Source organism: Geotrypetes seraphini, chromosome 3 (genome assembly GCF_902459505.1).
Source record: "Geotrypetes seraphini chromosome 3, aGeoSer1.1, whole genome shotgun sequence".
Taxonomy (NCBI): Eukaryota; Metazoa; Chordata; class Amphibia; order Gymnophiona; family Dermophiidae; genus Geotrypetes; species Geotrypetes seraphini.
The window spans coordinates 11718484-11746480 of NC_047086.1; the positions used below are offsets into that span (position 1 = coordinate 11718484).

A 27997-nucleotide genomic window follows, 5' to 3' on the forward strand; every position below is an offset into this window, starting at 1 on the left:
GAGGAGTGCTCACATCATGGGCTCCCATAAAAGCCCCCAGGCAGCCTCCTGGCTTTCCATGTGAAGAGGAGGAGGGGGAAGGATCAGAAGCCACCATGAGCCACCTCACTGCAAGTCTGTGCCTGGGCTACCTGCTGATGGCTGTTCTTCTCCTGGGACAGGTGAGTGCCACATCTGGGCAGATGCAAGTCGAGGCGCCCCTCCATTCATGAAAGCTCTGGGACCAAAGATCAGACTGGCTGCTTCGGGGCATCTACCTGTCTGGCTGGGTATCCTTCTGCGCTCTCCATCAAAAGTTGAAGCTGGTTTGTATGTTTGGAGGGACCTGGGCTTCTTTCGCTGATCTCTTTGTTTTGTTCATCTGGGAAGGACCAGTTCCATTCCGTTAAGTTTTCTTTTTCACCGGCCTAAGGTTTCCAAGAGCAAAATCTTTTGATCTGTAAATGATATTTAAGGACTTGTTTCATTGAAGACTTCTGTTTGTCTCAGAGCTTTCTGTGCTCGGATGCTGGGTGGTCCCCCTCCCCCCTCCCCCGTCCCCCCCCCCCCCCCTCTCTCTCTCTCTCTGAAAAAAACATTCTCTTCCTCTCAAATGCACTCACCCTCTCTGTCTCTCACGCATTACACCTTTTCTCTCTCTTCCTCTCATAATAATAATAACAGTTTATATACCGCAGGACCATGAAGTTCTATGCGGTTTACAATGAGTAGTACTAACAGAGTTAAGATTTTAGCGGTCAGTTATTGTGCGGAAAGATACAGAGCACTCTCTCTCAGAGACACCTTTTCTCTCTCTTCTCGGTCTGTCTCTCTCACACATACATTTTTTTCTCTTCTTTTGACTCACTCTTTCTTTCTCACGCCACATACACACTTCCCTGCTCGTTTTCTCTCACACACACACACACTCTCTTCCTCTCCTATATAGTTTCAAGTTTATTAAATTTTGATTTTACGCAATATCCAATATTTCAATGCGTATTACATAATTGTAATCTACAATAAAAGCCAGGGACGACAAATACAAATGAGACCAAATTATACAGACTAATCATTATGTTCTATTAATACAAACTGGAACAAGTAGGTAAAGGGTAGAAATACATATATTTTCTTTCCGTCCTTTAAGATTCATTCTCTCAATATGCACCTTTTCTCGCTCTCTCTCTCCCTCTCACATGCACTCACACACACACATCTGCACTTTTTTTTTTCTGTCACACACCCTCTCCCTCTGTCTCTTTCTCACATACATACACACACACACAATTCAAATATTTACAGCCTGCATATTCAAGAATTCTAGGTGGATAACAGCATGACATACCCTCAGATATACAAAACAAATCAAGAAAAAATCTTCTCAAAACATACCCACCAACCCTTTTGACTAAAAGCACACAAAACAAACAGTCATAGCCCTCTTCCCCGCCCTTGCTTCTCACTTGACAAAGCAACATAGTAACATAGTAGATGACGGCAGATAAAGACCCGAATGTCCATCTAGTCTGCCCGCCCAACCTGATTCAATCTAAAAGTTTGTTGGGTATTTTTTTTTTTTCTTCTTAGCTATTTCTGGGCAAGAACAGAACTGTTCTTAGGTTCCAACTCCTGAAGTCTCCGTCAAAGCTCACTCCAGCCCATCTACACCCTCCCAGCCACTGAAGCCCTCCCCAGCCCATCCTCAACCAAACGGCCACACACAGACACAGACCGTGCAAGTCTGCCCAGTCCTGGCCTTAGTTCTTCAATATTTGCTATTATTTTCTGATTCTAGATCCTCTGTGTTTATCCCACACTTTTTTGAACTCCTTCACCGTTTTCCTCTCCACCACCACATTCTTGGCATCCACCACCCTTTCCGTAAAGAAGAATTTCCTTACATTGCTCTTGAGTCTTCCACCCCTCAACCTCAAATTTTACCATTTTCTTTTCTCAACTAAGGTCATTTTCAGACCTTTTCTAAAGTGCAGAAAGGTAGAAACCTTTTTTAATTCCAAAGGTGGGGCATTCCAACACAGGTAGCATAGTTTCACGATTCACTGAGAGCTTCACGACGCTCAACGAAGGCACTGCCAAACACATCCTATCTGAAGAGCGTAGCGCACGCGCAGGCTGATAAAACGGCAAAACAGAACGCAAAACAGACGGAGAGTTGTCCTGTAACCCTCCGAAAATTATGCACACGCCCTTCAGTTCGATCGGCGCACCAACTTGGCGACCGGTGTAAATCTCGAAGAGTTGGTGCGACACGATCGAATTTCGAGGCACGAACAATGAGACGTGCGGCAGCATCCTGCGCCAGTTGCAACGCTTGCGACTACCCACTTAGGTAACCCTAAGTAGAGTGAATTATAGCAACCGAACAACGGAGTTATCGACATCAGAATAACCATTCCAAAATTGCCGCTCAACAAGTAATCTCTCAATCTACACAACAGTCGTAATTTAAAAAAAACCCAAACAGACGAGATATGACAGCCTTGATCTGCGGTTTAAAAGATAGCGAAGAGTCTAACGGAACCCCCGGATAACTGCATTGCTGTAGGATTGGAACAGCCGCACGATCACGCACTACCTCAGGACGAGACAATAGATTCTTCCCACGTTTAATTTTAGCTGATTTTGACATGGGAACAGTAAGGGCAGCAGAAATTAAGCATGGAAAAGTGAACCCCAGCCCCCAACTGATCGATCTACAGGGGGAGAAAGAACAGCAGAGCCTCTGTGAAAAGAACCCCACGTAGGATTAAAGATGCAGGAAGGAGAGGGGAGATATAGGTTGCAAGTTTGTCTTTCTGTCTTGATTATTTTTGCCTTAACCCAGTAGTTCTTAAACCTATCGGGGGGGGGGGGAGGGAGGGGGAGGTTGTCAAGATATCCCTAATAAATAATGCAGTCACCTCTATTAGCGTGTTTCCCTGAAAATAAGACAAGTGTCATATTAATTTTGGACCTAAAAAACGCAGTAGGGCTTACTTTTGGAGATGTCTTATTTTTTTTTCATTTACAACAATCATCTTTCCCTTCATCTCCTCCCCCCCATGTGCAGCATCTTTCTATCCCTCCCATCCCCCTGTGCAGCAGAACCCCACCGACCCTCCCACCGTGAGACTGACATACCTCCGCTCCGAGGCCTCCTAAAGCAGCGGGGGTGGGGGTTGCTGAATCGACGAGTCTGATTTTTTTTCAGCAAATCAGGCAGCACTAGTGTCAGGGGTGGAGTCAGGAAGTGTCGGGGACATTTGGGGAGGGGGGCTTCGGGGGGTCGATCTTAATTAGGGCTTATTTGGGGGGTAGGGCTTATATTAGGAGCATCTTTAAAAATCATGCTAGGGCTTATTTTCGGGATAGGCCTTATTTTCAGGGAAACAGGGGCTATAGAGATCTGCCTCATGCATATTCATTAGGGATATGTTGACAACCCGACTAACTCGGACAGGTTTAAGAACCACTGCCTTAGCCTATAAGGGGTTAATATCATATGAGGATATTGGCTTCCATATCCAGTGGCATAGCGAGGGTGGGAAGTGCCCCCTCCCTGCCGTACATTCTCCCTAATGTGAGCAGCATCTCTAACTTGCTGCCCGCACCAGGGTGGGGGTCTCCCTCTGAAGTCACGTCCTAGTTGCGGGATCTGGAGGTAACGTTAGAGGGTGATGAGCACCCGGCGCAAGCAGCAGGGTGGTGGGGAATTGAAGGCGCATGCGCTGTGGGGGAGGAGTGGAAAGGAACAGGAGGAGAGGTGCCAGCTCCCCCACCATGACAGCACCCGGGGCAGTCCGCCCCCCCACCCCCTGACTAAGCCACTGCCTATATCCAGCCCCCAGTAGCACAAAAATGCCGATGCTCCCATTTTCACCCGTCTGTTTTATACAGTACGTGTTTCTATTGGCATTCTACCCAAACGGTGCCCCTGGGACTGCCAACGTAGGATGGCAGAAGAGGTGCGCTGCTTCCGTCTGTCTGCATTTTAGTCACATCTGCAATCGCGCAGTTATATAAAAGTCCTTTTCTGCCCGTACATGCGGATAACGCTTCAGAAACCCTGGTGAAGGGTAAATCTGATCACTTTTGCCTGTATATGCTAATATCCGCATGCATAACGCGACTTTTTAAAAAATTTAAAACAGATAAAAAAAGGGGGAAAAGGAGAGTGCACGCTTACCCAAAGAAAACTGCGCAAAAAACCCCGAAAGGGTGAGGTGAAACGTGGCAACCAAAATATCATCAAAATCAGAAACCAGCTCTTAAGGAAGAGAAAAATGACGTCAGAAACTGTTCAAGCAGAGCCATGTCACATCCAGACCTTCATGTGCGTTTCAAGCCCCGGTTCTTCGGAATGATCTGCCGCCTTATTTGCGGGGACAGCGTCTTTTAACTTGTTTTTAGAAATACCTTAAGGCCCATTTGTTTCATGGTTCACCCTTGGAATTGGTCCTTTAGAGTTTTAGGGGTCTTTTTATTAAGGTACGCTAAATTAAGGGAGTAAATTCAGGGGAGGGGATACTTGGAATGGGCAGACTTGGTGGGCTATAGCCCTTTTCTGCCGCTTTTTTCTATGTTTCTATGTTTCTAAAGCTTGGCGTGAGCTAAATGCTAAGACATCCTGCGGGCATCTTCGCATTTTGCGCTATATTGGTTAGCGAACCTTAATAAAAGGAACCCTTATTTATTAATTTTTAAAAAAAATGTCTATACCGCCTAAAAATCTAGGCAGTTTTGTTTTGGTCTTTAAAAAATGATACTTTGGGTTTTTGTGTACAGTCTAATCTCGTTATAACAGACTTCAAGGGACCTGGAAAAACAGTCCGTTATATCCAGAGTCCGTTATATCCAGAGTTGCATTTTTTTAAAAACTTTATTTAGGCCAACTTGAAACAACGTTCAATCAATGAACAACAGTCACTGCACAAATAATAGCAAAACATAGGTCTGGCAGAACCCTAAAAGACGTTCTAAAGCATTATGTCGTACTGTACGGGAAAGAAAAACAATCTGTCATTTTCTTCTGGCCTGCATTTTGATACTATATCACCGGCATGCCATGCGTCTTGTAGGCGGAGCCTGTAAGTCCGTTATAGCCAAACAAAACTACAGCTAAAAGCGGCTCTGTGGACCAAATTGGTTGTCCGTTATATCAGAAAGTCCGTTATATGCGAGTCCGCTATATGCAATGATTTCCTGTATGTTTATAATGCCGCACGGCCGAGACCAGTGGACCTCGTCCGCTATAGGCGAGGTTCCGTTATAAGTGAGTCCATTATAACGAGATTATACTGTATTTGGGTGGGGTCTTGGTGGGGTCTTTCCTACCTAATATATGGAGTTCTTTTCCAATCTGTAATTTTATTTACTCGTACAAATATAAACAGCTTAGCAGAGGCATAGGGGTCCTTTTCCTAAGGCGTGCTAGCCGTTTTCGCATGCGCTAAATGCTAATGCGTCCATTATATTCCATTGGTGTGTAAAAGGACCCCTTAGTGAGGGAGGTTGGCAACCAGGGCGGTGGCACCCAGCATCGCCGCACCGTGGGACCCCTCCCCCACCCCTTGAGCACCCCTCCCACTCTTCCCCTCAGCTTGAGCGCTCCCCCGCGTAACCTCTTGAGAACCCCTCACTCTTCCCCGCAGCCCGAAAGTGGCATCAGAAGGGAGCTGAGGCTGGCGCGAGCAGCAAGTGGAAGATGTCCAATTGCGCCGGCCAACATTTCAAGCAGTGCGCAGGGGGCAGAGAGGGAGAGAGGCACCGGCGTCCCGCAACTATGGCACCCGTGACGGTCCGCCCCACCCCCGCACACCACTGCCACTTAGACTGCATTGTACGCTTGCGGAATATCAAACTGAATAAATCTGTATAACCCAGCGGTCTCAAACTCAAGCCCTTTGCAGGGCCACATTTTTGGATTTGTAGGTACTTGGAAGGCCGGAGAAAAAAAATAGTTAATGTCTTTAAAAAAAAAAAAAAATCTTTATTCATTTCAAATCTTAAATCAAGTACAATATTGGCATTTATCAATTAAGCATTCAAATACACTTGAAATCCTATAATTGATCATCATAATATAAAATATTACCCCCTCCCTTATTTATTTATGACAATGATTTGTTTCAATTATAATCAAAAATACCCACCCCCTCCCCCCCTTAATGTCTTCAAATTTTTATACAGGGAAGAATATTTTTAATCTTTACAATAATCTATTAATGGCCTCCACACATCCTGAAATTTGTTATAATTTCCTTTTTGGATATCTAGTGTCCTTTCCATTTTATATATATGGCATACAGAGTTCCACCAAAAACAATAATTAAGTCTATTCCAATTCTTCCAATTGTAAGTGATCTGTTGAATGGCAACCCCAGTTACAATTAAATGAGATTTGTTTCTTAGCCCTCATTTCTATACCAAATAAAACTGTGTCATATGATAAATGCCACATGATTTTCTAATAGGGAATTAATTTGATTCCAGATTGATTTCCAAAATTCTAATAAATATGCACAATAGAATGACAAATGATCTAAAGTCCCTGCTTCAAGATGACAAAATGCCAGCATTTATTAGATTTAGAGCTATCTAATTTTTTTTAAACGAACAGGAGTCCAGAAAGCTAATGTTAATTAATGTCTTATTACAGAATGACAATTGGCATGAGGTAAGTGCCCACAAATCCAAAATGTGGATTATCTGAAATCTGAAATTATGCAGAAAGTGCAAAACTATCAAAGTATCAACTGCAAAAGACATGATTTTGGAGCAACTATTTTGAGGCCCTCGGTATTATACAGATTGATTCTTTATGGAAAACTTGTGCCTTAAGTGTCCGGTGGTCACGTCCGCAACCGCCTTCAGCTCTCACCTCCTACAGCACCGGACACACGCACAAGCTGCACGGCCTCCAATGGTTACCTTGCATTCTGGAACGTTGGCCGCCTCACCGCTGTAACCTCACGCAAGCGCTTTCCTGCGGCTGTACATGATTCTCCTCTCCATTCCACCTCACAATCACGTACAGACGCAGGAAAGCGCTTGCGTGAGGTTACAGCGACTGCCGGACACTTAAGGCACAAGTTTTCCATAAAGAATCAATCTTTATAACACTGAGGGCCTCAAAATAGTACCTGGCAGGCCGCATGCGGTCCGTGGGCTGTAATTATCAAACCACCTCCTTGCATCACAACACCTCCAAGTAAGGGCCATGACCTCAAATGCAAATTCCATTCACAATAATAGCCTATTTCATTCAAAATCCCTTCGCTTTTAAAATGATCTTGCTCACAAAAGTATGTATGTGATTGTAAGATCACATAGTTGCGTGTACCTCGGGGTAGGCATGTTGTCGGGTAAAGTTTGGGCGTAGGATAGGCAGAGTTGACATGTACGTTCACGTTTTATAAAATACTTACCAATATGCATGCATATTATATACATATAATATATATATACATAGGCACAAGCCTCAGACCCTTTAAAATCATAAGTAGCAACATTCCAAAACTGAGATTGTGATGTCATAATGCCTCATTCCACCAATGGCTAAGCTCCGTCCTCATCTGCACAAGCCTCAAACCCTTTAAAATCACAAGTAGCAACATTCTAGAGCTCAGATTATGATGTCATAATGCCCCATTCCACCAATGCCTAAGCTCCGTCCTCATCCGCACAAGCCTCAAACACTTTAAAGTCCTAAGTAGCAACATTCTAGAGCTCAGATTGTGATGTCATAATGTCTCATTCCACCAATGCCTGAGCTCCGTCCTCATCTGCACAAGCCTCAAACCCTTTAAAATCACAAGTAGCAACATTCTAGAGCTCAGATTGTGATGTCATAATGCCCCATTCCACCAATGCCTAAGCTCCGTCCTCATCCGCACAAACCTCAAACGCTTTAAAATCCTAAGTGTTCGAGGCTGGTGTGATTAAGGGAGAGTTTACAGGATTGGGGCAGGGACGGAGAGAGCGACAAAACTTATGGGGACTGGACGGGGAAATTGAGTTCCTGCAGGGAGAGGAACAAATTTGTCCCCTTGTCATTCTCTAATGTATGTCAATGTGCGCCTGAATTGTAGGTGAATGCATTCTTACTCACAATGTCTGTCTTTATAAAGTGAGCTGCAATTAGGTCATCTTTCTTCGTTTAGAGAGCTCTATACATTTACCCTTGGGGGAAGGGCAGCTTTCTAGCAGTTACCCGGTAGGAACTTATTCCATAAAGCAGTGCTCTTCAGCAAATGCCCGGTGGCCAATGATGGCCCCTGAAGACCTCTGTGGCGGCCCTTGGGTCATTTTTTTTTCTACTTTCTGTCTCTTTTCAAATGGGGTGGAGAGGGAAGAGCTGCCTACACACCCTCACTGGACACCTCACGTGGGCTCAAATTGATAGTGAGATAAAACTCATCAATCACACAAGTGCTCGAGTAAAGCAAGGAGTCCCACTCTGAGAACCCCCCTCCCCTAGCCAACTCCTAGAATTAAACTCAGACGTAGCCCTCCTCTCAGCTGGTTCGGTTCTTCAACTGTTCGCCAGATGTGGCAGCGTTTACATAAGAACATAAAAATTGCCACTGCTGGGTCAGACCGGTGGTCCATCGTGCCCAGCAGTCTGCTCACGCGGCGGCCCTTTGGTCAAAGACCAGCCCTACCTGCGTACGATCCAGTTCAGCAGGAACTTGTCTAACTTTGTCTTGAATCCCTGGAGGGTGTTTTCTCCTATAACAGACTCCGGAAGAGCGTTTCAGTTTTCTACCACTCTCTGGGTGAAGAAGAACTTCCTTACGTTTGCATGGACTCTATCCCCTGTTAACTTTAGAGAGTGTCTCGTTCTCCCTACCTTGGAGAGGGTGAACAACCTGTCTTTATCTACTAAGTCTATTCCCTTCATTATCTTGAATGTTTCGATCATGTCCCCTCTCAGTCTCCTCTTTTCAAGGGAGAAGAGGCCCAGTTTCTCTAATCTCTCACTGTACAACTCCTCCAGCCCCTTAACCATTTTAGTCGCTCTTCTCTGGAACCTCTCGAACAGTACCGTGTCCTTCTTCATGTACGGCGACCAGTACTCCCCCCTGATTGGCAACGGGCAACGAGTTCCTGATGAAGGGGCTTTGGTCTCCGAAACCGGGCTTGGTTGGTCTTGACTACAGACCAATGGACAAATCTTCAAGCTAAGTCTGAGTTTAATTCTAGGAGTTGGCTAGGGGAGGGGGGTTCTCAGAGCGGGACTCCCTGCTTTACTCGGGCACTTGTGTGATTGATGAATTTTATCTCAGTATCTAAGTTATTACACTATTAATTTGAGCACACGTGAGGTGTCCAGTGACGGTGTGTTGTGCCTTGTTGTGTAAAGCGCTGGAGAATTTTCTCCCCTCGCTGACCTCTCACACTGAGGACACCCCGCCTCACACATTTATTTAATTTAGTTAATCTCACAATGACGTGTTGTTTTCTTCAAGTGAACCCCTCTGAGTACCCATTGACTTTGACGGCTCTTTGGTGTGTCTTTTTTTTGTAAATCTTTATTAGTTTTCTAATCTAATCTAATCCTTAGGTTTGTATACCACATCTTCTCCATGTTCGTGGAGCTCGGCACGATTTACAGGAGATGTAATAGGAAGGAACTACAATAAAGGGTTAGAGGTCGAAGAATGAGGAATATTTAGAGGACTAGGGAAGCCAGATATGAAGAGATTTTGAGGACTTGGGATACCAAAGTTGGAGAGAGGCTTACATTTTTGAGAAAAGCCAGGTTTTCAGATGCTTGTGGAAAACTTGGAGAGAGCTCAAGTTCTGAAGAGGGGAGGTAAGGTTGTTCCAGAGCTCAGTGATTCTGAAAGGGAGGGAGGTCCCCTGCTTTCCTGAATGGGTAATGCCTTTTAGTGATGGGAAGGAAAGTTTTAATTTGTGGGGGGGGTCTAGTGGAGTTAGGGTTTGAAGAATTCCAAGTAAGAGGGATAAAGGGAGGGAGGATACCGTGGAGGATCTTGAAAGCTAGACAGGCACATTTAAAGTGGACCCTAGCGATTATCGGAAGCCAGTGAAACACTTTAAATATACAAATATTTCAACAACAAACATTTTCACCCCCCCCCCCTCTTTCCCTTAACTAATAAAAATAAAGCCACATGTATAATTTCAATAGAATAGATATAATGAATAATGATTATAATGTTTTCCCATCTCCCTCCCTCCCACCCTGGATGTGTACGGAGGACAGATAAAAAGAAAAGGTACATGACAGCTATTGTGACTCAATAAATGATGTCAATGGGCTCCACCCCCTTTCAAATGCACTACTATAGCCTCAAATTTCAGCGTTCATTCTCTCATACTTGTAGCTAGAACATATGTATAATTAAGTCGATCATAACACTTCCAGTTGCGTATGATCAGCTGAATGGCGATTCCCGTCATTATTAAGAAAACCCGGCTTTTATAGCGATCCAAAGAAGGTTTAATATGTAACAGAGTACCACAAATTGTGGCTTCGTAAGTCAGTGGTATCGATGGCCCAAGTACTGTGTCTTTTGAAGTATCTAGAGCAGTCATTTTTTGGAGAACTTGTATTGTGATTGTACTTAAAAGACAAGGCATTTCCCAATAGAACAAGAGAAAGCATTTGGATCCCACCCATGAAAAGTCTGAAGGTGGGCTAGAAGTGCTGGCAACCAAGGTCAGGGCCCTCGGGTTTCTGCCAGGCATTATGACATCAGGGAAAGGGACTGGGACACTCGAAGCAGTTTACATACAGGTACTTCAAACATTTTCCCTCTCTGTCCCAATGGGCTCACAATCTATCTATGTAATGTACCTGGGGCAGTGGAAGATTAAGTGACTTGCCCAGGGTCACAGGGAGCAGCATGGGCTTTGAACCCACATCCTCAGAGAGCTGAGGCTGTAGCTCTAACCACTGTGCCACGCTCTCCTCCACTACAATATCAGAAGCGAGCCAAGTCTAGAACAATGAAGCCATTGTGACATCACTGATGAGGACGGCTCTTATTGGTGGACTGAGGCATTATGACATCACAATCTCAGCTCTGGAATGTTACTTCTATTTGGGTTTCTGCCAGGCATTATGACATCGGGGACTGGGACTTGTATCCTGCCTTTATGTAGTTCCACAATCACACTCGAAGCAGTTTACATACAGGTACTTCAAACATTTTCCCTCTCTGTCCCAGGGGGCTCACAATCTATCTGGGGCAGTGGGGGATTAAGGGACTTGCCCAGGGTCACAGGGAGCAGCACAGGGTTTGAACCCGCAACCTCAGGGTGCTGAGGTACTCTAACCACTTCGTCACACACAGTTTAGTTCTCCCTAGAGCTACAAATGGAAGGGTGTTCAGTTCCAGCCTTCCCACCCTCAAGTCAGTCACAAATTTCATACATCACTGTTCATCCTTCCTCCAGACCCAAAGCCCTCACCCTCCGGAACTTATACAGGTTGTCCAAAATCTGGCACCCAGATAAGGGCACAGAGTCCAGAATGTTAGCAAGCAATTATTGGCATTAACTAGAGTTCATTTGGGTTTACCTGCACTACAGCTCTCCCTCCAAGTTCGCAGTTTCCCTACTCGCGAATTCGGTTATTTGCAATTTTTTTTTCTGTCTAATTTTTCCTCTATTTTTAGGCTGCCCAAACCTCCCCGGATCTTAGCTGGTGGTCTAGCGGTGACGTGGGGCAGGAGCGATCTTCCTATGCTCCTTCCCCGCGCAGAGCCGTCGCAAAATGGCTGCCGTGAGTTCCCGTTGTAGTCTCGAGACTCTCAGCAGCTATTTTGATGACGGCTCTGCACGGGGCAGGAGCCTAGGAAGATCGCTCCTGCCCCGCGTCACCGCTAGACCACCAGGTAAGATCTGGGGACGCAGGAGGGAGGTGGGGGTGGGTATGAGCAGGCCCAAAAAATTATTTCCGATTTTCCCTATTCGCGGTTCAGCTGTGCACCTAACCCCCGCGAATACAGAGGGAGAAGTGTATTTTTTTTTTTAAATTCCCCCTCCCCCGAATTAACCTATGCACTATTCTATTAACACTGCACGTCCAAAGTGTCTTGCATGCAACCCAAAAGGAGGTGTGGCCTGTTGCACGAGGGATCAAGGGCATTCTAAATATTTAGGTGTTGCGTGTTCAACTCGATTGCCAGGATTTACATCAGGCAGAAGTCCTTTATAGAAGAACGACTGGCATGGATTTTTCTTTTTGGAGAAACCCACCCTAATCCTAAATGCAATTTCTTCATTTATAATCAATCGTTAAATTTTTTTTACAACTGCTCACCACGTGTTTTATTGAGAGGATATTCAGCGTTGGGGGACCCATTCTTTAACCGGGTTTACCTGGTGGTACCTTATATTGGTCACCCTCTACAATGGGCTAACCATAAGTTCACAGTTGGCTAGTAGGACAAAGGAGGTATTGATGCCCCTGTGTAAGACTTTGGTGAGACCTCATTTAGAATATTGTGTACAATTCTGGAGGGCCTCACCTTAAAAAAAAAGATATAAAAAGGATGGAGTTAGTCCAGAGGAAGGCTATTAAAATGGTGTGAGGTCTTTGACATGAGGTGTGAGGACAGACGTAAAGATCTCAATCTGTACACTTTGGAGGAAAGGTTGGAGAGGGGAGATATGATAGAGATGTTTAAATACCTACGTAAAGTCGAGTCTTTCATTTGAAAGGAAACTCTGCAATGAGAGGGCATAGGATGAAGTTAAGAGGTGACAAGCTCCGGAGTAATCTACTTTTTTACAGAAAGGGTGGTAGATGCATGGAACAGTCTCCTGGAAGAGGTGGCGGAAACAGAGACTGTGTCTGAATTCAAGAGGCACGTGGGTTCTCTCGGAGAGAGAAAGAGATAATGGTTACTGCGGATGGGCAGCTCTGTGACCTCACAATGCAGGTGTAAAGAGACTTAGCCTATAGGGAGAGGAGATGCAAATGTTAAGAGCCTTAGCCAATAGGGAGATGAGGAGATAGTGGATGCTGCAGATGGACCATTTGGCCTCTATCTGCCATCATGTTTCTATAACCATAAAGCTCTATGACCTCACAATGCAGGTGTAAAGAGCCTTAGCCTATAGGAAGAGGAGATGCAAATGTTAAGAGCCTTAGCCAATAGGGAGAGGAGGAGATAGTGGATGCTGCGGGTGCGCCATTTGGCCTTTATCTGCCGTCATGTTTCTATGTTTCTGTGTACAACCTCTCAATATTCCCAAGTGGCAAGATTGATGATCTTAAGGTTAGTCCATTGTATAGGGTGACCAATATAAGATACTGCCAGGTGAACCCGGTTAAAGAACGGGTCCACCAACACTGAATACCCTCTCAATAAAATACATGGGACTCCTTCTACTAAGCTGCGATAGCGGTTTTTGCTCACGCTGAATTGCCGCGCGTGTTAGACCTTAACGCCAGCATTGAGCTGGCGTTAGTTCTAGCCACGTAGCACGGGTTTAGTGCGCTAAAATCCTGCGTGTGCTAAAAACGCTATCGCAGCTCAGTAAAAGGAGCCATTGGTGAGCAGTTGTAAACAATATTTAACAGTTGACGGTAAATGAAGATTCGGTCGCAGAAATTCAATTCAGGATTAGGGTGGGTTCTCTTTTTATTTAGTGCATTTTACCCCTCCCCATTTTTTGTGGAACCTATTATTCAATTTTCTATACTGGGAGCTCTGAACAGTTTACATGAATTTATTCAGGTCCTCAAGCATTTTTCTCTGTCTGTCCTGGTGGGCAATGGGGGGATTAAGTGACTCGCCCAGGGTCACAAGGAGCAGCGTGGGTTTGAACCCACAACCTCAGGGTGCTGAGTCTGTAGCTTTAACCACTGCGCCACTCTGGAAATCAAAATATAGTAAAAGTGAGCCACGTATAGGACAATCAAGCCATTGTGACATCACTGATGAGGTTGGCTCTTATGCATTATGACATCACAGTACCAGCTCTGCTTATCACACTATTTACTCAATTTTCTATACCTTTCTCCCAAGGAACCTCAGAGCAATTTGCATGAATTTATTCAGGCCCTCAAGCATTTTTCCCTGTCTGTCCTGGCGGGGTCACATTCTATCTAATATACGCGAGGCAACGGGAGAAATAGGAGCAGCGTGGGCCATGTATAGAATTCCCTGCTCAGAGTGCAGAGCCTTCCATTTCTTTTCTCTCCTATATTTTTGTCAGTTCTCCACTGGCCTGAAATCTTGGGAGCTTCTTCCTTTTTAACACACCCTGACCACCCTTTCCCAGCCAGCAGGTTCTCCCCTACTCCCCGGGGTCACTTGCTACCTCCCATACTGCAAATGAGCCAGTTCATGACTAGTGTAATCGCATACCGGCACAACATTCAGGTGGTGACTATGAATGCTGGTCCGTTTCCGGCTTCCGGCGTTGAATATCTCATTTATTGTTGGCTGGCCTGAATTTAACCGGCTACGTCAATATTCAGCCACGGCTGCTACATTTATAGTGGCCAAAGATCGGATTTTATTTGCGCCTCCCGATTTGGCCAGTCAGCCCTGAAAATTGCCGGTTATCGCATGATACCCCAGTTAACGTTTAGCCACTGACCAGATATATTCAGCAGAGATAACCAGTTATCATCATGCTGGATATTTGGGTTTAGTTGGTTAAGTGCTATTTAACTGGTCAGCGCCATTGCTGGCTGGTTAAATAGCACTGGATATCAGTTGGATAGTAACATACTACTACTATTTATTATTTCTAAAGCGCTGAAAGGTGTACGCAGCGCTGTACATTCTAAGATACAATAGACGGTCCCTGCTCTGAAGAGCTTACAATCTAATTTAAACATAGTAGATGACGGCAGATAAAGGCCTCTGCAGTCCATTCAGTTAAACTCATAGCATAAGGTATGATGTGCATACATGATCTTGACGTGTCCTAAATGAATCAATCCTTTTATCAAAAACGAGCCTCAGAGGCCAGAACCTCTATTCAGCTACACAGCTGAGCTGCTATAATCATCGGCTCCTCTTACAGCCAGCACTTACCCGATGGAGGAGCCGATGATTATATCACGTCAACTGTGTAGCTGAATAGAGGTTCTGGCCTCTGAGGCTCGTTTTTGATAAAAGGATTGATTCATTTAGGTATTGGTTATTCTCCCTAGTATTTAGTAACATAGTAACATAGTAGATGACGGCAGATAAAGACCCGAATGGTCCATCCAGTCTGCCCAACCTGATTCAATTTAAATTATTTTTTTTTTTCTTCTTCTTAGCTATTTCTGGGCGAGAATCCAAAGCTTTACCCGGTACTGTGCTTGGGTTCCAACTGCCGAAATCTCTGTTAAGACTTACTCCAGCCCATCTACACCCTCCCAGCCATTGAAGCCCTCCCCTGCCCATCCTTCACCAAACGGCCATATACAGACACAAACCATGAAAGTCTGCCCAGTACTGGCCTAGTTCAATATTTAATATTATTTTCTGATTCTAAATCTTCTGTGTTCATCCCAGAGTAGGTTTTTAACATTTATAGATACTCATTGTGCCGGGCTTTTGCCTCCTCACCGGATCGTTAAAACTTTTATCTATGACTTATAAATAATTTTTCCACCTTTAGTGTATAAATGGTCCATTGTATAGCTTAAAACTGTGGTCATGCTTTCAGGGATTTTTACCGCCAACATGTTTCACCCGAAGGGGTTTTTTCAAGGCTCATATCCCTAATAAAACAAAAAAAGCATTTCAACATTACTTTAACATAATTATCGTGCTATCCTAAGATTAACTCACCTTACTATCCCACAATACATGGGAAAACACGTTTTCTAAGCTGCTAGTAGACATTCTTATGAAATAGATCCCTATTCCTGGTGTTTTATCCTCCCTCCCCTTCCCTTTAATTAATTTGTTTTTAATTATGTAATTATTAACTTTCCACTCCCCCTTTACCCTCAAGCTCATGTTCGTATTTGCAATTTGTCTATTTAATGTTCACATCCCCCCCCCTACTACAAAAATTTATTTTAACCTTTTATTTGTAGCATTGTAAACCGGCCAGGTGCACGTCGATGGTCGGTATATTAAAATTAATTAAACTTGAAACTTGATTTGCTGTGAAGAGGGTTAGGAGGGACCCTTAATATTGCACACCTTCCGTTTTGGGGATTCTCTTAACCTCTTCTTACTTTCCTCCAGCCCTCTAAGAACTGGTAGGGAAGTGTTGTAAAGGGGGAAGTGTTGTAAAGAGGGAAGTGTTGTAAAGGGGGAAGTGTTGTAAAGAGGGAAGTGTTGTAAAGAGGGAAGTGTTGTAAAGGGGGAAGTGTTGTAAAGAGGGAAGTGTTGTAAAGGGGGAAGTGTTGTAAAGAGGGAAGTGTTGTAAAGGGGGAAGTGTTGTAAAGGGGGAAGTGTTGTAAAGGGGGAAGTGTTGTAAAGGGGGAAGTGTTGTAAAGGGGGAAGTGTTGTAAAGAGGGAAGTGTTGTAAAGAGGGAAGTGTTGTAAAGGGGGAAGTGTTGTAAAGGGGGAAGTGTTGTAAAGGGGGAAGTGTTGTAAAGAGGGAAGTGTTGTAAAGGGGGAAGTGTTGTAAAGGGGGAAGTGTTGTAAAGGGGGAAGTGTTGTAAAGAGGGAAGTGTTGTAAAGGGGGAAGTGTTGTAAAGAGGGAAGTGTTGTAAAGAGGGAAGTGTTGTAAAGGGGGAAGTGTTGTAAAGGGGGAAGTGTTGTAAAGAGGGAAGTGTTGTAAAGGGGGAAGTGTTGTAAAGAGGGAAGTGTTGTAAAGGGGGAAGTGTTGTAAAAGGGGAAGTGTTGTAAAGAGGGAAGTGTTGTAAAGAGGGAAGTGTTGTAAAGGGGGAAGTGTTGTAAAGGGGGAAGTGTTAAAAAGAGGGAAGTGTTGTAAAGAGGGAAGTGTTGTAAAGGGGGAAGTGTTGTAAAGAGGGAAGTGTTGTAAAGAGGGAAGTGTTGTAAAGGGGGAAGTGTTGTAAAGGGGGAAGTGTTAAAAAGAGGGAAGTGTTGTAAAGAGGGAAGTGTTGTAAAGAGGGAAGTGTTGTAAAGAGGGAAGTGTTGTAAAGAGGGAAGTGTTGTAAAGGGGGAAGTGTTAAAAAGAGGGAAGTGTTGTAAAGAGGGAAGTGTTGTAAAGAGGGAAGTGTTGTAAAGGGGGAAGTGTTGTAAAGGGGGAAGTGTTAAAAAGAGGGAAGTGTTGTAAAGAGGGAAGTGTTGTAAAGGGGGAAGTGTTGTAAAGGGGGAAGTGTTGTAAAGGGGGAAGTGTTGTAAAGGGGGAAGTGTTAAAAAGAGGGAAGTGTTGTAAAGAGGGAAGTGTTGTAAAGGGGGAAGTGTTGTAAAGAGGGAAGTGTTGTAAAGGGGGAAGTGTTAGGGAAGTGTTGTAAAGAGGGAAGTGTTGTAAAGAGGGAAGTGTTGTAAAGGGGGAAGTGTTGTAAAGGGGGAAGTGTTAAAAAGAGGGAAGTGTTGTAAAGAGGGAAGTGTTGTAAAGGGGGAAGTGTTGTAAAGGGGGAAGTGTTGTAAAGAGGGAAGTGTTGTAAAGGGGGAAGTGTTGTAAAGGGGGAAGTGTTAAAAAGAGGGAAGTGTTGTAAAGAGGGAAGTGTTGTAAAGGGGGAAGTGTTGTAAAGAGGGAAGTGTTGTAAAGGGGGAAGTGTTAAAAAGAGGGAAGTGTTGTAAAGAGGGAAGTGTTGTAAAGAGGGAAGTGTTGTAAAGGGGGAAGTGTTAAAAAGAGGGAAGTGTTGTAAAGAGGGAAGTGTTGTAAAGAGGGAAGTGTTGTAAAGGGGGAAGTGTTGTAAAGGGGGAAGTGTTGTAAAGGGGGAAGTGTTGTAAAGAGGGAAGTGTTGTAAAGGGGGAAGTGTTAAAAAGAGGGAAGTGTTGTAAAGAGGGAAGTGTTGTAAAGAGGGAAGTGTTGTAAAGGGGGAAGTGTTGTAAAGTGGGAAGTGTTAAAAAGAGGGAAGTGTTGTAAAGAGGGAAGTGTTGTAAAGGGGGAAGTGTTGTAAAGAGGGAAGTGTTGTAAAGGGGGAAGTGTTGTAAAGGGGGAAGTGTTGTAAAGGGGGAAGTGTTAAAAAGAGGGAAGTGTTGTAAAGAGGGAAGTGTTGTAAAGGGGGAAGTGTTGTAAAGAGGGAAGTGTTGTAAAGGGGGAAGTGTTAAAAAGAGGGAAGTGTTGTAAAGAGGGAAGTGTTGTAAAGGGGGAAGTGTTGTAAAGAGGGAAGTGTTGTAAAGAGGGAAGTGTTGTAAAGAGGGAAGTGTTGTAAAGGGGGAAGTGTTAAAAAGAGGGAAGTGTTGTAAAGAGGGAAGTGTTGTAAAGAGGGAAGTGTTGTAAAGGGGGAAGTGTTGTAAAGAGGGAAGTGTTGTAAAGAGGGAAGTGTTGTAAAGAGGGAAGTGTTGTAAAGAGGGAAGTGTTGTAAAGGGGGAAGTGTTAAAAAGAGGGAAGTGTTGTAAAGAGGGAAGTGTTGTAAAGAGGGAAGTGTTGTAAAGGGGGAAGTGTTGTAAAGAGGGAAGTGTTGTAAAGAGGGAAGTGTTGTAAAGAGGGAAGTGTTGTAAAGAGGGAAGTGTTGTAAAGGGGGAAGTGTTAGGGAAGTGTTGTAAAGAGGGAAGTGTTGTAAAGAGGGAAGTGTTGTAAAGAGGGAAGTGTTGTAAAGGGGGAAGTGTTGTAAAGAGGGAAGTGTTGTAAAGAGGGAAGTGTTGTAAAGAGGGAAGTGTTGTAAAGGGGGAAGTGTTGTAAAGAGGGAAGTGTTGTAAAGGGGGAAGTGTTAAAAAGAGGGAAGTGTTGTAAAGAGGGAAGTGTTGTAAAGAGGGAAGTGTTGTAAAGGGGGAAGTGTTGTAAAGAGGGAAGTGTTGTAAAGAGGGAAGTGTTGTAAAGAGGGAAGTGTTGTAAAGGGGGAAGTGTTAAAAAGAGGGAAGTGTTGTAAAGAGGGAAGTGTTGTAAAGAGGGAAGTGTTGTAAAGAGGGAAGTGTTGTAAAGGGGGAAGTGTTAAAAAGAGGGAAGTGTTGTAAAGAGGGAAGTGTTGTAAAGAGGGAAGTGTTGTAAAGGGGGAAGTGTTGTAAAGGGGGAAGTGTTGTAAAGAGGGAAGTGTTGTAAAGAGGGAAGTGTTGTAAAGGGGGAAGTGTTGTAAAGAGGGAAGTGTTGTAAAGAGGGAAGTGTTGTAAAGAGGGAAGTGTTGTAAAGGGGGAAGTGTTAAAAGAGGGAAGTGTTGTAAAGAGGGAAGTGTTGTAAAGAGGGAAGTGTTGTAAAGGGGGAAGTGTTGTAAAGGGGGAAGTGTTGTAAAGAGGGAAGTGTTGTAAAGGGGGAAGTGTTGTAAAGGGGGAAGTGTTGTAAAGAGGGAAGTGTTGTAAAGAGGGAAGTGTTGTAAAGGGGGAAGTGTTAAAAAGAGGGAAGTGTTGTAAAGAGGGAAGTGTTGTAAAGAGGGAAGTGTTGTAAAGGGGGAAGTGTTGTAAAGGGGGAAGTGTTGTAAAGAGGGAAGTGTTGTAAAGAGGGAAGTGTTGTAAAGGGGGAAGTGTTGTAAAGAGGGAAGTGTTGTAAAGAGGGAAGTGTTGTAAAGAGGGAAGTGTTGTAAAGGGGGAAGTGTTAAAAAGAGGGAAGTGTTGTAAAGAGGGAAGTGTTGTAAAGAGGGAAGTGTTGTAAAGGGGGAAGTGTTGTAAAGAGGGAAGTGTTGTAAAGAGGGAAGTGTTGTAAAGGGGGAAGTGTTGTAAAGAGGGAAGTGTTGTAAAGAGGGAAGTGTTGTAAAGGGGGAAGTGTTAAAAAGAGGGAAGTGTTGTAAAGAGGGAAGTGTTGTAAAGAGGGAAGTGTTGTAAAGGGGGAAGTGTTGTAAAGGGGGAAGTGTTGTAAAGAGGGAAGTGTTGTAAAGAGGGAAGTGTTGTAAAGGGGGAAGTGTTGTAAAGAGGGAAGTGTTGTAAAGGGGGAAGTGTTGTAAAGAGGGAAGTGTTGTAAAGAGGGAAGTGTTGTAAAGAGGGAAGTGTTGTAAAGGGGGAAGTGTTAAAAAGAGGGAAGTGTTGTAAAGAGGGAAGTGTTGTAAAGAGGGAAGTGTTGTAAAGGGGGAAGTGTTGTAAAGAGGGAAGTGTTGTAAAGAGGGAAGTGTTGTAAAGGGGGAAGTGTTGTAAAGAGGGAAGTGTTGTAAAGAGGGAAGTGTTGTAAAGAGGGAAGTGTTGTAAAGGGGGAAGTGTTAGGGAAGTGTTGTAAAGAGGGAAGTGTTGTAAAGAGGGAAGTGTTGTAAAGAGGGAAGTGTTGTAAAGGGGGAAGTGTTGTAAAGAGGGAAGTGTTGTAAAGAGGGAAGTGTTGTAAAGAGGGAAGTGTTGTAAAGGGGGAAGTGTTAGGGAAGTGTTGTAAAGAGGGAAGTGTTGTAAAGAGGGAAGTGTTGTAAAGAGGGAAGTGTTGTAAAGAGGGAAGTGTTGTAAAGGGGGAAGTGTTAAAAAGAGGGAAGTGTTGTAAAGAGGGAAGTGTTGTAAAGAGGGAAGTGTTGTAAAGGGGGAAGTGTTGTAAAGGGGGAAGTGTTGTAAAGGGGAAGTGTTGTAAAGAGGGAAGTGTTGTAAAGGGGGAAGTGTTGTAAAGAGGGAAGTGTTGTAAAGGGGGAAGTGTTGTAAAAGGGGAAGTGTTGTAAAGAGGGAAGTGTTGTAAAGGGGGAAGTGTTGTAAAGGGGGAAGTGTTAAAAAGAGGGAAGTGTTGTAAAGAGGGAAGTGTTGTAAAGGGGGAAGTGTTGTAAAGAGGGAAGTGTTGTAAAGGGGGAAGTGTTGTAAAGGGGGAAGTGTTGTAAAGGGGGAAGTGTTAAAAAGAGGGAAGTGTTGTAAAGAGGGAAGTGTTGTAAAGGGGGAAGTGTTGTAAAGAGGGAAGTGTTGTAAAGGGGGAAGTGTTGTAAAGAGGGAAGTGTTGTAAAGAGGGAAGTGTTGTAAAGAGGGAAGTGTTGTAAAGGGGGAAGTGTTAAAAAGAGGGAAGTGTTGTAAAGAGGGAAGTGTTGTAAAGAGGGAAGTGTTGTAAAGGGGGAAGTGTTGTAAAGAGGGAAGTGTTGTAAAGAGGGAAGTGTTGTAAAGGGGGAAGTGTTGTAAAGAGAGAAGTGTTGTAAAGAGGGAAGTGTTGTAAAGGGGGAAGTGTTGTAAAGAGGGAAGTGTTGTAAAGAGGGAAGTGTTGTAAAGAGGGAAGTGTTGTAAAGGGGGAAGTGTTAGGGAAGTGTTGTAAAGAGGGAAGTGTTGTAAAGAGGGAAGTGTTGTAAAGGGGGAAGTGTTGTAAAGAGGGAAGTGTTGTAAAGAGGGAAGTGTTGTAAAGAGGGAAGTGTTGTAAAGGGGGAAGTGTTGTAAAGAGGGAAGTGTTGTAAAGAGGGAAGTGTTGTAAAGAGGGAAGTGTTGTAAAGAGGGAAGTGTTGTAAAGGGGGAAGTGTTAAAAAGAGGGAAGTGTTGTAAAGAGGGAAGTGTTGTAAAGAGGGAAGTGTTGTAAAGAGGGAAGTGTTGTAAAGGGGGAAGTGTTAAAAGAGGGAAGTGTTGTAAGAGGGAAGTGTTGTAAAGAGGGAAGTGTTGTAAAGGGGGAAGTGTTGTAAAGGGGGAAGTGTTGTAAAGAGGGAAGTGTTGTAAAGGGGGAAGTGTTGTAAAGAGGGAAGTGTTGTAAAGAGGGAAGTGTTGTAAAGAGGGAAGTGTTGTAAAGGGGGAAGTGTTAAAAAGAGGGAAGTGTTGTAAAGAGGGAAGTGTTGTAAAGAGGGAAGTGTTGTAAAGGGGGAAGTGTTGTAAAGGGGGAAGTGTTGTAAAGAGGGAAGTGTTGTAAAGAGGGAAGTGTTGTAAAGGGGGAAGTGTTGTAAAGAGGGAAGTGTTGTAAAGAGGGAAGTGTTGTAAAGGGGGAAGTGTTAAAAAGAGGGAAGTGTTGTAAAGAGGGAAGTGTTGTAAAGAGGGAAGTGTTGTAAAGGGGGAAGTGTTGTAAAGGGGGAAGTGTTGTAAAGAGGGAAGTGTTGTAAAGAGGGAAGTGTTGTAAAGGGGGAAGTGTTGTAAAGAGGGAAGTGTTGTAAAGAGGGAAGTGTTGTAAAGAGGGAAGTGTTGTAAAGGGGGAAGTGTTAAAAGAGGGAAGTGTTGTAAAGAGGGAAGTGTTGTAAAGAGGGAAGTGTTGTAAAGGGGGAAGTGTTGTAAAGAGGGAAGTGTTGTAAAGAGGGAAGTGTTGTAAAGGGGGAAGTGTTGTAAAGAGGGAAGTGTTGTAAAGAGGGAAGTGTTGTAAAGGGGGAAGTGTTAAAAAGAGGGAAGTGTTGTAAAGAGGGAAGTGTTGTAAAGAGGGAAGTGTTGTAAAGGGGGAAGTGTTGTAAAGGGGGAAGTGTTGTAAAGGGGGAAGTGTTGTAAAGAGGGAAGTGTTGTAAAGAGGGAAGTGTTGTAAAGGGGGAAGTGTTGTAAAGAGGGAAGTGTTGTAAAGGGGGAAGTGTTGTAAAGAGGGAAGTGTTGTAAAGAGGGAAGTGTTGTAAAGAGGGAAGTGTTGTAAAGGGGGAAGTGTTAAAAAGAGGGAAGTGTTGTAAAGAGGGAAGTGTTGTAAAGAGGGAAGTGTTGTAAAGGGGGAAGTGTTGTAAAGAGGGAAGTGTTTGTAAAGAGGGAAGTGTTGTAAAGGGGGAAGTGTTGTAAAGAGGGAAGTGTTGTAAAGAGGGAAGTGTTGTAAAGAGGGAAGTGTTGTAAAGGGGGAAGTGTTAGGGAAGTGTTGTAAAGAGGGAAGTGTTGTAAAGAGGGAAGTGTTGTAAAGAGGGAAGTGTTGTAAAGAGGGAAGTGTTGTAAAGGGGGAAGTGTTGTAAAGAGGGAAGTGTTGTAAAGAGGGAAGTGTTGTAAAGAGGGAAGTGTTGTAAAGGGGGAAGTGTTAGGGAAGTGTTGTAAAGAGGGAAGTGTTGTAAAGAGGGAAGTGTTGTAAAGAGGGAAGTGTTGTAAAGAGGGAAGTGTTGTAAAGGGGGAAGTGTTAAAAAGAGGGAAGTGTTGTAAAGAGGGAAGTGTTGTAAAGAGGGAAGTGTTGTAAAGAGGGAAGTGTTGTAAAGGGGAAGTGTTAAAAAGAGGGAAGTGTTGTAAAGAGGGAAGTGTTGTAAAGAGGGAAGTGTTGTAAAGGGGGAAGTGTTGTAAAGGGGGAAGTGTTGTAAAGAGGGAAGTGTTGTAAAGAGGGAAGTGTTGTAAAGGGGGAAGTGTTGTAAAGAGGGAAGTGTTGTAAAGAGGGAAGTGTTGTAAAGAGGGAAGTGTTGTAAAGAGGGAAGTGTTGTAAAGGGGGAAGTGTTGTAAAGGGGGAAGTGTTGTAAAGAGGGAAGTGTTGTAAAGAGGGAAGTGTTGTAAAGGGGGAAGTGTTGTAAAGAGGGAAGTGTTGTAAAGAGGGAAGTGTTGTAAAGAGGGAAGTGTTGTAAAGAGGGAAGTGTTGTAAAGAGGGAAGTGTTGTAAAGAGGGAAGTGTTGTAAAGAGGGAAGTGTTAAAAAGAGGGAAGTGTTGTAAAGAGGGAAGTGTTGTAAAGAGGGAAGTGTTGTAAAGGGGGAAGTGTTGTAAAGGGGGAAGTGTTGTAAAGAGGGAAGTGTTGTAAAGAGGGAAGTGTTGTAAAGGGGGAAGTGTTGTAAAGAGGGAAGTGTTGTAAAGAGGGAAGTGTTGTAAAGAGGGAAGTGTTGTAAAGGGGAAGTGTTAAAAAGAGGGAAGTGTTGTAAAGAGGGAAGTGTTGTAAAGAGGGAAGTGTTGTAAAGAGGGAAGTGTTGTAAAGAGGGAAGTGTTGTAAAGGGGGAAGTGTTGTAAAGGGGGAAGTGTTGTAAAGAGGGAAGTGTTGTAAAGAGGGAAGTGTTGTAAAGGGGGAAGTGTTGTAAAGAGGGAAGTGTTGTAAAGAGGGAAGTGTTGTAAAGAGGGAAGTGTTGTAAAGGGGGAAGTGTTTAAAAAGAGGGAAGTGTTGTAAAGAGGGAAGTGTTGTAAAGAGGGAAGTGTTGTAAAGGGGGAAGTGTTGTAAAGGGGGAAGTGTTGTAAAGAGGGAAGTGTTGTAAAGAGGGAAGTGTTGTAAAGGGGGAAGTGTTGTAAAGAGGGAAGTGTTGTAAAGAGGGAAGTGTTGTAAAGAGGGAAGTGTTGTAAAGGGGGAAGTGTTAAAAAGAGGGAAGTGTTGTAAAGAGGGAAGTGTTGTAAAGAGGGAAGTGTTGTAAAGGGGGAAGTGTTGTAAAGAGGGAAGTGTTGTAAAGAGGGAAGTGTTGTAAAGGGGGAAGTGTTGTAAAGAGGGAAGTGTTGTAAAGAGGAAGTGTTGTAAAGGGGGAAGTGTTAAAAAGAGGGAAGTGTTGTAAAGAGGGAAGTGTTGTAAAGAGGGAAGTGTTGTAAAGGGGGAAGTGTTGTAAAGGGGGAAGTGTTGTAAAGAGGGAAGTGTTGTAAAGAGGGAAGTGTTGTAAAGGGGGAAGTGTTGTAAAGAGGGAAGTGTTGTAAAGAGGGAAGTGTTGTAAAGGGGGAAGTGTTGTAAAGAGGGAAGTGTTGTAAAGAGGGAAGTGTTGTAAAGGGGGAAGTGTTGTAAAGAGGGAAGTGTTGTAAAGAGGGAAGTGTTGTAAAGAGGGAAGTGTTGTAAAGGGGGAAGTGTTGTAAAGAGGGAAGTGTTGTAAAGAGGGAAGTGTTGTAAAGGGGGAAGTGTTGTAAAGGGGGAAGTGTTAAAAAGAGGGAAGTGTTGTAAAGAGGGAAGTGTTGTAAAGGGGGAAGTGTTAAAAAGAGGGAAGTGTTGTAAAGAGGGAAGTGTTGTAAAGGGGGAAGTGTTAAAAAGAGGGAAGTGTTGTAAAGAGGGAAGTGTTGTAAAGAGGGAAGTGTTGTAAAGGGGGAAGTGTTGTAAAGGGGGAAGTGTTGTAAAGAGGGAAGTGTTGTAAAGAGGGAAGTGTTGTAAAGGGGGAAGTGTTGTAAAGAGGGAAGTGTTGTAAAGAGGGAAGTGTTGTAAAGAGGGAAGTGTTGTAAAGAGGGAAGTGTTGTAAAGGGGGAAGTGTTGTAAAGGGGGAAGTGTTGTAAAGAGGGAAGTGTTGTAAAGAGGGAAGTGTTGTAAAGGGGGAAGTGTTGTAAAGAGGGAAGTGTTGTAAAGAGGGAAGTGTTGTAAAGAGGGAAGTGTTGTAAAGAGCATAGCAGTCCTGCAGAAAACTGAACTCATTGTGGGTTTCATCAACCTTTGCTGTAGCCACATGATAATACAAAGACACGTTGGCACCCCAGCTACTGTAGACGTAATTTCTTGGCGTTTGATCGACTTTTCTGTCGCCCAGCAGGGCTTAAGGCCCAAGGCCCTGATTCTATAAAATCTTCCTATGGTTGGGCATCGATACCAGCACTGATTCTATAAAACGTAGGCGCCCTTTACAGAAAAACGCTCAACATCACCTAAGCGTGCTTAGGCAGCGCTCAGCATCCTAACATTTAGGCGTCCCCAATATATGTCAGCGTTTTCTACGCCTAAAGTTCGGCACCGATATCAGAGCCTAACGGCACCCGATTCACAAAGAGGCGCCTAATTGAAACACCCCCCCTCGATCCGCCCCCTAACCACACCCATTTTTAAAGTAGGTGCTTTGGTCCAGACGCCTACGTTATATAGAATCGCATTTTTTGAATTAGGCGCCTATCAATTAAGTCCCAATTACTGACGATTGGGAGGTGCTGAGTATCAGCCCTGATTAAGCCTATTGCTCAATTAACCTAGGCCTACTTAGGCGGCCTTTATAGAATCAGGGCCCGAGTGGTTACGTGACTCGCCAACAGTGAGTCATGGGAGAAGGGGCACATTCTCTTTTCTCACCACTAACCCATCCTCTAAATCCTAATTCCTATTTCTTTTGTGTATTTTAGACCTACTGCCAGACTTCAGCGACATCAAACCTAACTAGCACGGCGTCCTGGAACACTACTACTGGATCAGCTACAACACCTACAAAAGTTGTGACAGTGGCAACAAATATGACCACCCCGAGCCATGGCAACTCCTTGTACTCTTCTGCAAGCCCATTCCTCCTTATTGCCTCCATCTCCTTCCTACACTTCTGCTATTAAAGGACTCAGGACCAGCTGTACAACTATTACACCCTTCCTTCAGCTCCTTGCCTTGATCTGTAGATAATATGCAGCTCATCAGTCTCAACACAGAAGGTTAACACAAATCTCTGCACCCAAAACTAATTGTGATTTCAATCAGAGCATGGAGTAAATCTCAGGGCCGACTAAGAGGACAACTTGGAGCATCTGGTGGCGTGATCAGGAATTAATTTGTACTCAGGCAAGAGCAATGCTCATCAGTAGCTCTCCCACTGATCTTAAGCGTCTAGGCTTCATTACAGTTATTGTACCGAGTTGATCTGTCTAGGCATGTTGGCAACTATACCCAAGCTGGGAGGCTTCCGTATCGAGTCATCTTGGAATGGTCAAGCCAAGGTGACGAAACCTTGTCACTATGGAGAAGGTGAAGACAAAATGGAACACAGCGCTCATCAGGGAAATATGGAGATATGAGCAACAGTCCCCAAGACATTAACCAGAAGAGATTGAGCTAAGCCTGCCAAGGAAGCCACAAGAGACTTGGAAGGCGATCTTTCATTTAAGTTAATGCAGTAGCAATGGAAAAGCATTAGAAAAAAAAGCCAACAGTTTTCTAGTTTTGTTTATGTCAACAGGTGTCCAGTCCCAAGCAACTGTAATATCCAAGAATCCTGTTCCTTCGAAGAGTGGCCTTCTAGGGAGTTTTCCAGAGAAATAGGGTGTAATAACGATTATGAAAGAAAATCATCAATCAAATGTGAACAGTACAGACTCGTGTTTTCAATGTACCTTCATGGAAAAAGATTTGTGTACTGTAGCGTTTGGGGTCTTGAACTGGTATCGCAAAACTATGGGTATGAAATGCGTCCATGCTAGGGTGTTTTGGAGGCCTACAATAGGAATACAGAAACCTTTTCTTCCTTCAGTAAATATGATTACACGTTTTTGGTCTTTAATATCTTTGGATCCATCTCTCCTCTTGGTCCCTCGGTGCTCACATAGTCTCTTGAGCAGTAGCTGAAGTTGTCAACATGGAAGGACCTTAGACCCATTCACTCCGTCCTACCTACTAGGCCACTGTAGACTTCATTGAACCCCAATCCTCTTCTCTCCCTCTGCTATCTGTCTTAAACAGGCTTGAACTCTGCTGTTAAAAAGCAATGTTGGTTTTTAAGCTCAGCAGGAATGTATCTCCAGACCGAGACCATCTTTTCCTGTTTCCTCACAGCTTCTATTCTAGAATATGTGCCTAGCAGCCATTTTATTTTCTGGTACGCTACCCAAAACGCAAGTTGCTGTCTGGCTTTCTCTTCCCTTCTTCATAGTTAAGGATTTTCGGTGACCCATCAATTGAGTGTAGGACAAAGGCTCTGAGAAAGATGCACCGACAATTGCTCGCAGGATATATGAGCGCTGCCGCTTTAAACCCGTAACGTTAGCACTGTGATGGGGGGAACCCCCCACTACATGTACGAGTTCTCACGCTCCCGTTGCGGAGGGGTGTGGTGGGGGAGAATCCCCCCCCCCCACTACACTGAAAAACTCCCAAACTCCAAAAACTGAACAGAAAATGGATGTTTTAAGTGTACTTGGGGAGTTCACCCCTCCAAACCCCTCCCAACAGGAGCATGAGGACTTCTACATGTACTGGGGGCCTTTCCCCCCCCCCATACCCATCCTCACAGTGGTAATGTTACCAGTTTAAAGTAGCGGGTCCAGTGGCGTGCATATGTCCTGCGCGCAATTGTCGGCATGCCAATGTCCAGTGTGCTTTAGTTAGGAACCAGATTTTCTGTGTCTCTCACGCATCCTTGAATCCTGATAGCGCTTTCGTCTCCACTGCTTTCCCCGAGAGGCTGTTCTATGCACCTGTCACCCTTTCTGTGAAGAAAAAAGTTTCTGATGAGGCTTCTGAAACGTAACCCTCTAAGGCCTCAGGTACAAAATTTAGACTACAAGCCCTATTGGCGGGGAAATACCTACTGTACCTATGTGTAATTTATTGGCAAGTAATCACAGCCAAAATCCCAAAGTATGCATGTCAAATGTATGCAAAAGCAGCTCATTAGTAGGAAAATAAAAAAATCCCCTTCCAGCCCACC

General features: G+C 44.1%; 1 long non-coding RNA gene across 1 annotated transcript; it reads left to right on the plus strand.

Moving 5' to 3' along the window:
- The first annotated feature begins 36 nt into the window (after positions 1–36).
- On the plus strand, positions 37–27995 carry LOC117357832. Its single transcript, XR_004538868.1, has 2 exons — positions 37–161; positions 25713–27995. It is a non-coding gene; the product is annotated as an uncharacterized LOC117357832 (long non-coding RNA).
- The last annotated feature ends 2 nt before the right edge of the window (positions 27996–27997 follow it).